Here is a 15,843-nt window from a genome sequence, read left to right as displayed (position 1 = left end):
GATCTCCTTGCCCGTACAAACTCCTTGGTTCAACTCCACAATCTTGACAGAGGCTCCCAAGTGACACCTAACCAATCTAGGAGACACCACTCTCCAAAAGGTAATAGATGGTGTGTTGATGATGAACTCCTTGCTCTTGTGCTTCAAATGATAGTCTCCCCAGCACTCAACTCTCTCTCACAGATTTTGATTTGGTAGAAAGATGATTTGAGTGGAAAGCAACTTAGGGAAGGCTAGAGATCAAGATTCTTGTGGTTGGAATGGAATATCTTGGTCTCAACACATGAGTAGGTGGTTCTCTCTCATAAAATGTATGCTGGAAGTATAGGCACGTTCTGATGGCTCTCCTTACGAATGAAGGAAGGGTGGAGGGATATATATAGCCTCCACACAAAATCTAACCGTTACACACAATTCACTAAACTCGGTGGGACCGAATCCGAAAACTCGGTCAGACCATTTTAATTCATAATGTGACCGTTAGGCATTTTGGTGGGACCGATATGGTCAACTCGGTGGGACCGATGTGCTAGGCTTAGGGTAAAACCTCATCTCGGTTTGACCGATTACACAAACTCAGTGAGACCGATTTTGGTAATAAGCTAACCAGAGAGTTGGTCAGGAAAACTCGGTGAGACCGATTGCAAATCTCGGTAAAATCGAAATTATTGCAACAAGAACCAAAGAGTTTGCAAGCCCATCTCGGTGAGACAGAGATCCCATTGATGAGACTGAATTGATTAGGGTTTTTGGCAGTGGCTATGTCAAGTGAACTCGGTGGCGCCGGATAGATCGAATCAGTAGGGCCGAGTTTGACTTTTGGTTTGGGACATATGTGGATATGAGAAAGTGGTTGAGGGTTTTGGAGCATATCACTAAGCACTTGAGCAAGCAAGCCATTAAGCAACACCTCATCCCCTTTTAATAGTATTGGCTTTTCCTATGGACTCAATGTGATCTTGGATCACTGAAATTAGAATGTAGAGTCTTGAGCTTTTACCAATATTCTGTCCTTAGCATCTAGAAGCGGTTCCACATCCTCTTGTCCATGCCACTCCACTGTTGAACTTATCTGAAATATACTGGATAAAAACATTAGTCCAACAAGAGATATGTTGAGATTAATTACCAAAACCACCTAGGGAGCACTTGTGCTTTCAATCTCCCCCTTTTTGGTAATTGATGATAACATACATCAAAGCTTTAGGTAAAGATATAGAGAATGGCAAGTAAAGCTTTGGAAAGACATGTAATATGCATAGGCTCCCCCTACATGTATGCAATCATGTAAATATGGAATGTAAGAGCATGTGAGTGCATAAGCATGACAGAGCAAACAATGAGTTACATGTATCTTGGCTATATGCATCAGAGCAAATGATGTGAATATAGTAATAGTAACTTCATGTTCATGATTCCTTCTCGCAAACAATATGTACATCAGCAAGAGATCATCATGCACATGAATGTGATGCATATACTTACCTTGTGGTCTTAAGCTGGCATAGGAAGAGATGAACTTGAGTAAACAAGGTTAGATAACACAGATACATCTACTAAACAGAGCAAGAACTGCAAACCACAAGAGTACCAAGACTGGGATGAACCTGAGAATGACACTCTTCCAAACCCACTTTCAATACTATTGCAAACATTATTATCAATCTCATATTCATCATGGGGCTTAAATAAATTTTCAAGATCATAAGAAGAATCACCCCAATCATGATCATTGCAACAAGTAGTAGACATAGCAAAACTAGCATCCCCAAGCTTAGGTTTTGCATATTATTAGCACAATTGACATCAAGAGAATTTATAGTAAAATCATTGCAATCATGCTTTTTATTCAAGGAGCTATCATGAATCTTTTCATAAATTTCTTCATCACAATTTTCAGATTCATGAATTTCAAGCAAAACCTCATAAAGATAATCTAGTGCACTCAACTCACTAGCAATAGGTTCATCATAATTGGATCTCTTAAAGAGATTAGCAAGTGGATGAGGATCCATAAACTCTTAGCAAGCGAAGATGCAAGCAAAAAGAAGGCACATGGTAACACAAGATTGAACGGAGGAAGGGTGAATAAAACGGCAAGGGTGAAGTGGGGGAGAGGAAAACGAGAGGCAAATGGCAAATAATGTAATGCGAGGGATAAGAGTTTGTGATGGGTACTTGGTATGTCTTGACTTGTGCGTAGACTCCCCGGCAACAGCACCAGAAATCCTTCTTGCTACCTCTTGAGCACTGCGTTGGTTTTCCCTTGAAGAGGAAAGGGTGATGCAGTAAAGTAGCATAAGTATTTCCCTCAGTTTTTGAGAACCAAGGTATCAATCAAGTAGGAGACCACGCTCGAGTCCGACGCACCTACACAAACAAATAAGAACCTTGCAACCAACGCGATAAAGGGGTTGTCAATCCCTTCACGGTCACTTACGAGAGTGAGAACTGATAGATATGATAAGATAATATTTTTGGTATTTTTATGATAAAGAGTAAAAATAAATAATGCAAAGATAAACGGCGCCAGAAATAGCTTGTTGACAGGAGATTAATATGATGGAAAATAGACCCGGGGGCCATAGGTTTCACTAGTGGCTTCTCTCAAGATAGCATAAGTATTACGGTGGGTAAACGAATTACTGTCGAGCAATTGATAGAATTGAGCATAGTTATGAGAATATCTAGGTATGATTATGTATATAGGCATCACATCCGTGACAAGTAGACCGAAACGATTCTGCATCTACTACTATTACTCCACACATCGACCGCTATCCAGCATGCATCTAGAGTATTAAGTTCATAAGAACAGAGTAATGCTTTAAGTAAGATGACATGATGTAGAGGGATAAACTCATGCAATATGATATAAACCCCATCTTTTTATCCTCGATGGCAACAATACAATACGTGTCATTTCCCTTTCTGTCACTGGGATCGAGCACCACAAGATTGAACCCAAAGCTAAGCACTTCTCCCATTGCAAGAAAGATCAATCTAGTAGGCCAAACCAAACTGATAATTTGAAGAGACTTGCAAAGATAACCAATCATATATAAAAGAATTCAGAGGATATTCAAATATTGTTCATAGATAATCTTGATCATAAACCCACAATTCATTGGATCTCGACAAACACACCGAAAAGAAGATTACATCGAATAGATCTCCAAGAAGATCGAGGAGAACTTTGTATTGAGATCCCAAGAGAGAGAAGAAGAAGCTATCTAGCTAATAACTATGGACCCGAAGGTCTGAGGTAAACTACTCACAGATCATCGGAGAGGCTATGGTGTTGATGTAGAAGCCCTCTGTGATCAATGCCCCCTCCGGCGGAATGCCGGAAAAGACCCCAAGATGGGATCTCACGGGTACAGAAGGTTGCGGCAGTGGAAATAGGGTTTTGGCTCCGTATATGATGTTTCCAGGGTACATGGGTATATATAGGAGGAAGAAATACATCGGTGGATCAACGAGGGGCCCACGAGGGTGGAGGGCGCGCCTGGGGGTGGGGGGTAGGCGCGCCCCCTGCCTCGTGCCTTCCTCGTTGATTACTTTACGTAGACTCCAAGTCCTCTGGATCACGTTTGTTCCGAAAATCACATTCCCGAAGGTTTCATTCCTTTTGGACTCCGTTTGATATCCTTTTCCTTCGATACACTGAAATAGGCAAAAAAGCAGCAATTTGGGCTGGGCCTCCGGTTAATAGGTTAGTCCCAAAAATAATATAAAAGTGTATAATAAAGCCCAATAAACATCTAAAACAGAATATAATATAGCATGGAACAATAAAAAATTATAGATACATTGGAGACGTATCAATCTTCTGGATTGTGAGTCAAAATAGGTTTGGTCCTTGAGTCACAGAGCAAAGTAGCATATATAATGTGATGTTGGTAGAGGACAAGAATTATCGAGTGGAGTTGGAACAAATATGCAGGATGCAAATGACAAAGTGTCTGCTCAGCACTGAAATCGGTAACACCGAGTTGTTTACTTCGGTGGCACCGAAATGGTTCGGTTTGACCGAAAGTGGCAATCCGGTGTGTCCAAGTTCAACACAGAGATAACGTTTTGTCACCTCAGCTCACTAGGCAAATAGGATCTCTCAAAGATTTGCAAGGAATTAACTGAAGGATTTGCAATTAATTAGATGCAAGAAACGCAGAACACAAAAAATTGAAATCTAGATGAAGTTTTTTTAAAAGAAGAGAAACAAGTATGCAAGAGACAAATGCAAGAACACGAAGAAACACTAGAGAACTTCATCTAGAAATGGTCGGCGACAAAGTCACCTATGTTAGAGTATATTGACTTAGGAGTCAAGTGAGAACACTTGATCATAGGTCATACTCATCGTTTAAGCTCAAAATGGGTTTCCATTTTTCGTTTAAGCATTTTGATGTATTCACATCTTGTTGAGCTGCTTTGACCCATGTCTTGGGGTAAAGCTTCTCTAAGATGGAATATCATACCTTTGGTGGTGGTGTTGATCTTGATCATGTAGTTGAACTTGTGTAGGATGCTCAAGGTTGATGTAGCTCATCAATGATTGGGAGCACCACTTGGATTTGAGTTCATCTACCTACATGGGTTAGTCTCGCAAGGAAGAGCACTTGTGTATCCAAAATGACGATCATGAAATTTGATACCAAATGAAATTTGATATATAGAATTTGTGAAAGGATATGTTGCAAGGTTTCATGCTTCCTTGTCTTCAACCACCATGTTGTAGATACTTGGTGATGTAAAGAGTGCTCAAGATGTGAGTGATTTGCAATCTCATAGATTTAGATTCACCCAAGTACCTATAAGGGTTAGATAGCATGCAAGGGTGCAAATATATCCAAGACATATGATCATCATCATAAGAAAAATATCAAGGATTAGTCAAAGGCTCATGCCTTGCATGTATCCAAATGGAGTTTCTACTCCAAGTTTGAAGCATCAATGATGTTCAATTCACCTCTCACACAGCAAAATACTTTCTCATCAAGCGGTTTGGTGAATATATCCGCCAATTGCTTATCGGTACGAACATGCTTAAGATCAATATCCCCTTTAGCAACATGATCTTGAATGAAATGATGACAAACTTCAATATGCTTAGTTCGAGAATGTTGCATGGGATTGTGAGCAATCTTAATAGCACTTTCATTGTCACAAAGCAATGGAACATGTTTCACATAGATCCCATAATCCTTAAGAGTTTGGGTCATCCAAAGTAATTGAGCACAACATGAACTAGCGGCAATGTATTCCGCTTCGGCGGTGGATAAGGATACCGAGTTTTGTTTCTTGGAGGACCAAGACACAAGAGATCTACCAAGAAATTGACAAGTACCCAAAGTGGACTTTCTATCAACCTTGTGTCCGGCATAGTCCGAATCAGAGTAGCCAACAAGATCAAAAGAGGACCTCTTAGGATACCAAATACCAAAATTTGGTGTATGTATTAAGTATCTCACTATCCTTTTCACGGCCTTAAGATGACATTCTTTGGGGGCCGCTTGATATCGTGCACACATGCACACACTTAGCATAATATCGGGACGGGAGGCACATAGATATAACAATGAACCAATCATAGAGCGGTAAACCTTTTGGTCAACCGATTTGCCATCTTTGGTCAAGTCAAGATGTCCACTAGTAGGCATGGGCATTTTCATACCTTTGCTTTCTTGCATGTTGAACTTATTGAATAAGTCCTTGGTGTACTTTGTTTGAGAAACAAAGGTGCCTTCCTTAGTTTACTTGATTTGCAAACCAAGAAAGAACTTGAGTTCACACATCATAGACATCTCAAACTTCTTCGACATTAGCTTCCCAAACTTTTCACTAAAATGAGGGTTAGTCAGACCAAATATGATATCATCAACATAAATTTGGCACACAAATAATTCACCATTAACCCTTTTAGTAAAAAGAGTAGAATCAATCTTTCCAATCTCAAAGCCTTTCTCAATAAGGAACTTTATCAAGCATTTATACCACGCACTAGGAGCTTGTTTAAGACCATAAATAGCTTTGTTAAGTTCGTAAACATGATTGGGTTTCTTAGGACTAACAAAGCCGGGAGGTTATAAACTTCCTCCTCAATTTCACCATCTAGAAAAAGCACTTTTAATGTCCATTTGGTACAAGGTGATTAGCATAGGCAAGTAAGATGCGAATGGACTCAAGTCTAGCAACGGGGGCATATGTCTCACCATAGTCCATACCTTTGACTTGAGTGTAGCCTTGGGCAACGAGACATGCTTTGTTGCGAACGACTTGTCCATCTTCATCTTGCTTGGCGCGAAACAGACATTTGGTACCAATGATGTTGTGGTTGTTGTCGGGCTTCTCGACCAATATCCACACTTGGTTTCTCTAAAAGTTGTGTAGCTCTTCATGCATGGCATTTATCCAATCCGGATCTTCCAATGCTTCTTCAACCTTCATAAGTTCAATGCTAGAGATGAATGAATAATGTTCACAAAAATTAGCCAAACGAGTTTTAGAGCGAGTGATTCTCCCGGTTTGGATATCATTGAAGATTTATTCGACGGGATGGTCTCTTGAGAATCTTGCTCGAACTCGTGAGAGCTTTTTCTTGGGCCGGGGTGGAACATCTTCTTCATCATATTGTTCTTCTCTTGGCCTTCTTCATTGTTGGCGTTGTCGTTCTCTTTTCGTGGTGGAGAAGGAGGTCAATGAGGTTCATCTTGGTGTACTTCCTTGTTTTGTTCATCTTGACGTGTCCCACTTGTGGATGTGTGACACCCAAAAATTTTATTTGGCTTTTTCAAACTTTTATTTGATTTGAGGGAGGTTATTTAAATTTTTTCTTCTAAAGAACTCTCCCTCTCAAAAATTTTCCTTTATGACAAGTATTTTGTTTGGATTCACCCAAAACTTGATCTTTGGTCTTGGAGGTTTTTCCATCTTATGTTGACTCATCACAAATGTTTTTCATTTGGGAAATTTTTTTGAAAATCTTTTTAAATAGCCCTATGGCATTTGGAGTGATCTTTTCCCCTCTAAAAAATCCCCTCTTGCCATGACATGAGTGGAAATCCCCTCCCAAAAGCCATCTCCCATCTTTGTGTCAAGATATACTTCAAATCCAGCAAGTTGAACTTCCCCATGATTTTCCTTCCATTTATTTCTTATCAAAAATATTTTCTGCCTTCTACTTTGGCTCTTGGAGATTTACAAAGGAACTACCTTTTCTCCTTTGAGTTTTGCCTCCAAACCATTTTCCCTGGCTAGTCCTTAGAGCCCTCAACCAAGATCCATGATGATCCACTGGTCTCCAGTTCAAAAATTTCAAATTGTGCTTGCTGCAAGTTTGGACCATATTTGCCAAATTTGATGAAATTCAATTGTTTTCTCCTCCTAAAAATCTGAGAAAATTCAGGCAGCCTCTGGATGCGTTGAGAGGTCACCTCACCAAGTCTCAGCTCCAGAAAAATTTTCTTCATGCCAAATCATTTCGTCGAACACCTGAAGGGCACTGTTACTGTCAAGTTTAGAAGTTCAGAGATACAGTTTCAGTGAGCCACTGTCGTTTTCTTCAGAACCCCTTCTCAATCTCGCCAGTAGCCGTGGTGGCGTCGTGCGCCCTGTGCTTCCTTCTTATCCCTGCGCCGCACGATCGCTTGGAAGCTTGCGGGCGTCGGCGACGAGCTGGTGGAGGTGCGCCACCCCGTGAGCGATGGCAGCAGTGCCCTTTGCGGCTGCCAGGGAGTTGCAGCGTTGGACGGCGCCGTCCAGCGCCGCCCAAGCCACCAGAGGCCACCGCGTGGCCATCCACTCACCCGTGCACGCCGCAGGTTCGTCGTCGTGAACTGGTAGGCGTGGAGCGCGCTCCCTGCCGCCGCCGTGCCCGTACGGCCGTTCGGTCGAGGGCCAGTGCATTATGCAAGCCCGACCGAGGTTTGAGCAGAGAAACGGCGCCAGTGATCCTCCCTGATGGTGGCTAGCCTCCTAAATCCCCTGCCCAACCTCTGCCTCGCCGTAATTGCTCGCCGGAGCTATCCCGTTCACGGCCACCCCCTCGGATCGCCTATAAAAGGAGGCCCCGAGCTCGAACTCGAACCCGCACCACCTCTACACACCACCAGTACCACGCCAAGCCACTGGGAGAGCCCCGAGGGAGTCTTCTTCCCCAACTCCGGCCGCCTCGACCCGCTTCGGGATCCAGCGCGATTCACTCCCGTGCGTGCACCCCCACCCCTCAGCTCTTGCCAGTAGCCTCCTCGTACATCCACATCTCTGACCCGCGCATCAATTTGACACTTGCAGCACCCACCGGAGTATTCCAACATCGCCCGAACCACCGTCCGCCGGAGATAGTGTCGCCGTCGACGTGGTGCTCTCCGACGGCCAAGTCCACCACCCACCGACGCGGAAGAACACCCTGAACCTGTTGGTACCCTCCGATCTCTCTGCCTCGCCGTGGTTCAACGCCGGCGACCACCGCAGCCTTCGGGCGCCGGCGAGCTCCGTTGGGAGTTTTGAACCTGACGGGTGGGACCCCCCCCGTCAGCCTCTCTTCTTTTCCCCTTCGAACCGTTTTCTGAAAGCGCCTTCGGGCAAAACGTGTTTTCCTTCTGGGCTGACGTATTCCTTACCGAACCGTTTTCTGGATTTTCAAATAGGTCCCTGGTTCTTTTCTCTTTCATCACAGATCAGTCCTTGGACTAAAACCCTTATATCTTTTTAACAAAAGATGCTTTTTGATTGATTCTTTTTCTGTCAGTCTTATATTTTTGTCTAGTTTTTTTATAGTATTTATTTGGAAAAAATTTGGAACAATTTTTATGCACGCAACGATTTTCACGTTAGTGTACGGTTTCGTCATACCGTAGGTTCCGGAGGAGGTGACGGAGCCGCGAACTTCGCCGAGCTAGACTCCGACTTCTCCGAACCAGGCAAGCATGTTTGAACCTTTGATATGATAGGTGTTTTGCATGTTTGCTTGAATGGTTTGTGCATGGCATGTGAGCATCGGTGCGTATTTCGTTGCATGCAAGGCAACTAACGGTGTGTTTCGAAGTTACTGTGATCTTTGATGAGAGATGACCTGATCATGTGGTGACATGAAAGGTAGTAAGATGGTATTGTTGTAGCATGCCAGTCTTACGTCATCCGATAAACTCCGACGTTAACGTGGCTGAGCCACGTTACCGTTCTTCCCCTTTCGTGCTGCCACATGTTTTCTGCAAAGAATACGGTTTAGTAAGTTGCTAACCTCTTTCCTTGTACACACCAAATAGAGGGGCCGGGATGAGGGTTCCATGGCCCTGGATTAAAGCCAGTCATCCGGTCAGGGGGCATGGGTGTTTCCGGTTGGGACCGAGAGGGGGGCACCCCTTAGAGCGCGCGGTATAAATTTGATCCCATGCTACGCGAGGTTGTAGCCTCCCCGTCTCAAAGTTTTTCTTGAACGTTGCCGAGGGTGATTCCTGGCATCGGAATGCTGAATGGGTGTGTACTGGTTAGATGTGTTCCTCCTAAAACACCGTAAACGGAACTAGTCCCTTGTGACTACTGAAATCCGTTGGCTGTGGTTAAATAGTACAAACTCTGCAGAGTCAAATCCTTCCGAGTCATCGTGTCCATGGTCAAGGACCATGGCCAGTATGTCCATATCCATGTCAGTCCTTATGTCAGTCTCCGTGGTAAATCCCCGGTGAACAAGCTTGAGTGTTAAACCCGGTTGAATTGTTATCCCTGTGGATGGACTAACCTTTTATTTATCTCGTACCTGAATATTTCCTTGAAATGATTTAAATTCATGAGCTACTGAAATATTAAGTTATGAAATATAAGCCCTTTATGTGATGTTGCTCAGACGTCCGACTGTGGCACTCTTGTCATTTACTTTCAATATAAGCCCTTCATGTGATGTCGCTCAGACGTCCGACTGTGGCACGCTCGTCATTTACTTTTGATATAAGCCCTTTATGTGATGTCGCTCAGACGTCCGACTGTGGCATGCTCGTTATTTACTTTTGATATAAGCCCTTTACGTGACGTCGCTCAGACGTCCGACTGTGGCACGCACTGTCATTTATTGTCCATTATAAGCCCTTTATGTGGTGTCGCCTTGACGCCCGACTGCGGCATTGTTATTTCATTTGTATCCTTTCGAGGAGTCATTCAGACACTCGACTGGCCTTCAGTATTACATTGGGATTTCGGGAGGACTACCGCCCGACTTCCCTTTTATTTGCCATGCATTGCTATCTCATTGTCTGAGTGCGCTCTATTAATCTGTTCATTTGCATCATGTTTACATCTGTTATATCTTATGTCCGAACTGTCTTGCGAGTACTTTCATAGTACTCACCTGGCTTGTTGTTTTGGCCAGATGTTGACGAAGGCGATCTCATGGATGAAGAGTTCGATAGTGAGTCCGACGCCTAGAGGAGTCCCAGTCAGTCCCGCGCGATCCTGGATATTGGTCACTTGTATTATATACGCTTCCGCCACCCGTAATAAGAATCCTCGAGCTTCACCTCGACGCTCGATGAGCTGTTAGATGCAGGAGTCATGTCACCCACTTCACTGTGACATATCCACCACCGCTTTTATTGTGAGCCAGTAGTTATGCCACCCTATCCGCCTTTATGCGTAATATTGGCGTGCTTGTAATAAATTGTTGAGCAGCCTCCGCTCAACCTTGTATTATATTTAGTACTTTTGGTTTTTCTTCTGTGACCAAGAAATTGTCTACCAGTGAGAAGGATTCTTCTCTACTGGACCGTAAAAGGGATCGGTTTCTCAATAAATATTTTTATTGGAAAACCGGTCGTGACAGGATGCTTCCATGTCAACTCTTGGTTCACCTTGTCGTGAGGTAGAAGCTGCCACTTGGACGGACGAGGTACTCTCCTTCACCTCTGTTAGACGAATCTTGCCAATAGACAAGTCTTGGATTGCTTCCGAAGGGTCTTTGTCTCCTACATCAACTGGCAATTGCTCTACTTGCGAGCCGCTAGATTCATCAAACTTCACATCTACCGTCTCTTCAACCTTTCGGGTGAAATTGTTGTAGACACGGTAAGTGTGAGAGTTTGAGCCATAACCAAGTAGGAAACCCTCATGAGATTTAGGAGCAAATTTAGAACGGCGATGCTTATCAAGACTGTAGCACTTTGAGCCGAATGCCTGAAAGTATCGAACTTGGGGTTTGTTACCGGTGAGAAGCTCGTATGCCATCTTGCCGAGTAGCTTGTGAAGATACAAGCGATTTGTTTCATGACAAGCTGTCTCAACCGCTTCCGCCCAAAAGTGTTTTGGCGTCTTGTACTCATCAAGCATCGTTCTTGCCATCTCAATAAGAGTCCGGTTCTTCCTCTCAACCACTCCATTTTGTTGAGGTGTGTACGTAGCCGAGAACTCGTGTGAAATCCCTTCTTCGTCAAGAAAGGTATCCACATTTGCGTTCTTGAACTCCGTTCCATTGTCACTGTGAACCTCCTTGATCTTCACTTCAAATTGATTTTGGGCCTTCCTAGCGAAGTTCTTGAAGATCTTTTGGATCTGCGATTTATCATCAAGAAAGAACACCCACGTAAATCTTAAAAATCATCGACTATGACTAGACCTAATGAGTTACCACCGAGACTTTTGTAGGCATCGAGACCAAAGAGATCCATATGAAGTAGCTCAAGCGGTCTTCTCGTGGTCATAATGTTCTTCACGGGGTGACTCCCTCTGTCGGTGTCAAAACCGGTGGATCTCGGGTAGGGGGTCCCGAATTGTGCATCTGAGGTCGATGGTAATAGGAGACAGGGGACACGATGTTTACCCAGGTTCGGGCCCTCTCTATGGAGGTAATACCCTACTTCCTTCTTGATTGATCTTGATGAATATGTGTATTACAAGAGTTGATCTACCACGAGATCGTAATGGCTAAAACCCTAGAAGTCTAGCCTGTATGATTATGATGATGCCTCTATGGACTAAGCCCTCCGGTTTATACAGACACCGGAGGGGACTAGGGTTATACAAAGTTGGTTACAGAGAAAGGAATATTTATATCGGACGCCAAGCTTGCCTTCCACGCCAAGGAGAGTCCCATCCGGACACGGGAGAGAGTCTTCGGTCTTGTATCTTCACGGCCCATCAGTCCGGCCCATGTCTAACCGGCCGGACGCCCGAGGACCCCTTAATCCAGGACTCCATCAGTAGCCCCTGAACCAGGCTTTCAATGACGATGTGTCCGACGCGCAGATTGTCTTCGGCATTGCCAGGCGGGTTCCTCCTCTGATGACTTCAAAGAGTTGTATTTGGCCTTTCATTTAATGTCATACCCATCGGCTTCTGTGCATCGATTGCTTCAGCTTCCGCATGTCGAGCGAATACGAGAGGTCAGGGTATATTTTGCATATAACACCCTAGCCATGTAAGAAAAGCGTCTATTTAAAGGGATTGGATCTCAGATCCGTTCCACATCACGCGGAAAATCCTCAGAGCTTGCTTGGAGAGACCACTCCAACATGGCTAGCACTCCCAGTCCTTCCTCCCGTCCCCACGGCCCTGAAAAAGGCGATTGGGTGAGATGTTCCGTATCCCACGGTCAGCTAGTGAAGCTGCAAACACAGGGATTTCTTCCCCCTGCGGATGTAGTCCCCATTCGAGCAGGATTGACTTCCTTCAATGGCGGGGCTCAGGCTGAGAATTTCCCCAATCCATCCAGGGGGAACGAGTGTGCTTCGTTCCCTACCTGCTAAGAGGCGTCGGATTTCCAATCCATCCGTTCCTCCGAGGACTTCTGGAGTATTATGGCCTTCAACTTCACAATTTCATCCCTGCTTTCATTCTGCACATCGCGGGTTACGTCGCTCTTTGTGATCTATTCCTGGGTTGTGAGGCCCATTTTGAATTGTGGAGGAAGCTATTCTGCCTCGTCCCTCGTAACCAAGAGGGATCAATATTTGAAGTGGGCGGAGCCGAGGTATAGCGCATCGCCGGGACCGGATACCTGTCCGGCACACCGAAGAAGGCATCCGAAGAGTGGCCTTCCGAATGGTTCTATATTGAGGACGTCACCCTTCCTGACCCAGTCCGAATGGGTCTTCCCGAATTTACAAGTGTTCCGTTGAAGAAACGCCACAGCTGGCGCCCTCGGAGCCTCGAGGAGGAAGATAGTGCGGAAGTCCGTCAACTGATGAGCAAGATAAAGACGCTTGCCCAGTCCGGATTATCGATAGTCGAGGTAATGGCGACTTCCATGGTGCGAGGGGTTCAGCCACTCCAATACAGAGGGCTTCCCATGTGGCACTATAATGGGGAAGATGACGCCTCCCGCTATGGTCGGAAGGGTCCGGACACCCCCGCCGCTTTGGCCAAGATACTGGCCGAACTGTTCAAAGGGGAGGAAGAGGAATTCATTCGTATTAATCGTAGAGACGGATTTTCCATGTACAATCCTCCGAGCTGGGTGAGTTCCAATCCCACTGCTCTACTCATTCTACTCCCTGAGTCACTTTTAATGATCATCACTCCGTCCATTTGTAACAGGAATGGCGAAAGATCACCAAGGGGCTACACTGGCCCGCCCCACAGCCAGAAAACCACAACCGGGACCTTGACCCCGGATTCGAAGAGGATCCGGACATATGTATGGAGCTCGAGGATGGGGTGTTCTACCAGGCGAGCTATGACGGCACGGAAGTGGCCATCACCGCCGACTATCTCGGTCTTCTCCCTGCCTCGCACGTAAGTAGTCAGGAGACATTTCCTTCAAAAGAGCTTTCTCATTCTACCTCACCCACCGCACTGTCTCGTGCTCCAAAGGGGAGGCGTTCGGCGCGCCATGCTACACCAGAAGCAACTTCAAAGAGAGTGGCGCCCAAGCCGGGCAAGCCTTCGAAGAGGAAAGCAAATGAAGACACGACCGAGCCCTCTCAAAGAGGTATCGCTTTGTAAATATGCCCCTTGGAGGTTACATCCAACTGTGACATTATCCACTTGCGCCTTATCAGGAAAAATGTTCACCGGACTGTTTCCAGGGATCCTGCTGGTCACACTCCCCACAACCAGGTTCCAGACCCTACCGCAAAGATGGGGCCTGATACAGAAGTGAAGCCGGATTGTCCTTTGGCAGAGGATTCAGATGATGTATTCGTCACAAACTCAGAAGTGGAGGGCGCCATGAATCATCGGCGCTGGAGGGCCATTCTACGCGACCCTGGCTTTACAAAAGAGGCATTCAATGCCTTCAGCTTGGCTGATGCATACATCCGAGCTGCTTGAGACAGGCTTGCCAGAGCCACAGACCAACATTTGAAAGATATGCGGGTAAATTTACATTGTCCAAATCTGATAATTATATACCAGTAGCCCCCGAGACTTGAAGCAGTTGATACAACTGATTTAAGGATCATTGTATAACCAGGTGCTTACGGAGAAGAACAACCTGTTATCTCAAGAACTGGAAAAGTGTCGGACCAAGCTGAATGCTGCTATCGTCCAACTGGAACAATCCAAGAAGGCATCACCTAGTAATATTCCCCTCCATCGAGAAAATATAATTATATACCAGTAATGCTAAAATTGTTGCATATCTCATGATCGTCCGATAAACTGAAGGAGGCACTGGAAGTCGCGCAAGCGGGTGAACAAGAAGGCAAAAGGAACGGGCCGCGGGCGAACGTATACTGACACGGGTCAGGGAGGAGAAAAACAAAATATCCAGGATACCAATACCCAGCTGGGCGAAGAACTGAAAGATGTCCGGGCCCAGCTGGCTGACTCCGTGAAGGAAAATAAGAGGCTGCGAGGCGGTATATTTAGTACGTGTTCAAACTTTCCTTCGTGTAATTCAACGAGGAAATGAACTGACAGAGTTATGTCTGTAGGTATGCTGACTGGCCATCCCGAAGAAGAGATGTCCGGATCTTCGGGTGATCGGCTACAAGAGCTGTCGCAAATGCACGAGCGAGCTCGGCAGACGATGCGCAGTGTTGCCAAGGCCTTATGGCCATCCGCCTCCCCTCCAGGAAGTATGGAGGAGCTTGTACAACTATTCAAGGGAGCGCGGCGGGGTTTCCGATTATGGAAGATATCGGCCTGCCGGGAAGGTGCGTGAGAGGCCTGGGCCATGGTGAAAACACGGTATACCAAGCTTGATCCAAATCATATGGCCCGGGTCGGACCTTTAGGGTCAGATGGGAAAGAAATTCCCGTTAATTTGGTATATGACCAAGTAGAAGTGGCCACCAAATATTCCTAACAGGATTGTAAGTTAGACAGCTTGTTAGACGGTATAGAGGAGGAAATTTATGAGCCCAAGTGACTATGTACTTTCCTTGACATATTTGTCCCTAGCTGGATTGTAAAACGATTGTCATGGCAGACCTTTTCGCTTCAACCTCTGGACCCAAAGGTGCGGAGTGTTTCTGAATACCTGAGCCGCAAAATAGACCGGGGTATGCATGGAAACCAGGCGTAGGGGTCATAGATGCTTGAACAGACATGTTGTATCCGGCTAGCTATGTTATATTACATTGTGATTGTAAGAAACATCTTCCAGAGAGAATAGTTTCGTTAAGGGTTCCTTTCCCTAGGTGTACATGCATTAATGTGCAAGTCCGAACTGTGATTGAAAGAATCGCAGTATATGCAACATCTGGGGGTTCATATTTGAATGAATGTAAAAACATCTTTAGTTTGCCGACCGAATATTCCTTAAGAACGCTAGCTTTCGGCTTCACCCAGTCTGAGGTACACATCCGGATTACCCGGCAGTAACAATCGTAGAGGTGCTCCCTTTATGCCCTATCCGAACTAACGGGAATGTAGGGCATAAGCACAGGAGCTAGGCAACCCAGCTTGGCC

Source organism: Aegilops tauschii, chromosome 4, assembly GCF_002575655.3.
Source record: "Aegilops tauschii subsp. strangulata cultivar AL8/78 chromosome 4, Aet v6.0, whole genome shotgun sequence".
Classification (NCBI taxonomy): Eukaryota; Viridiplantae; Streptophyta; class Magnoliopsida; order Poales; family Poaceae; genus Aegilops; species Aegilops tauschii.
Note: the sequence above shows the minus strand (reverse complement) of the source record.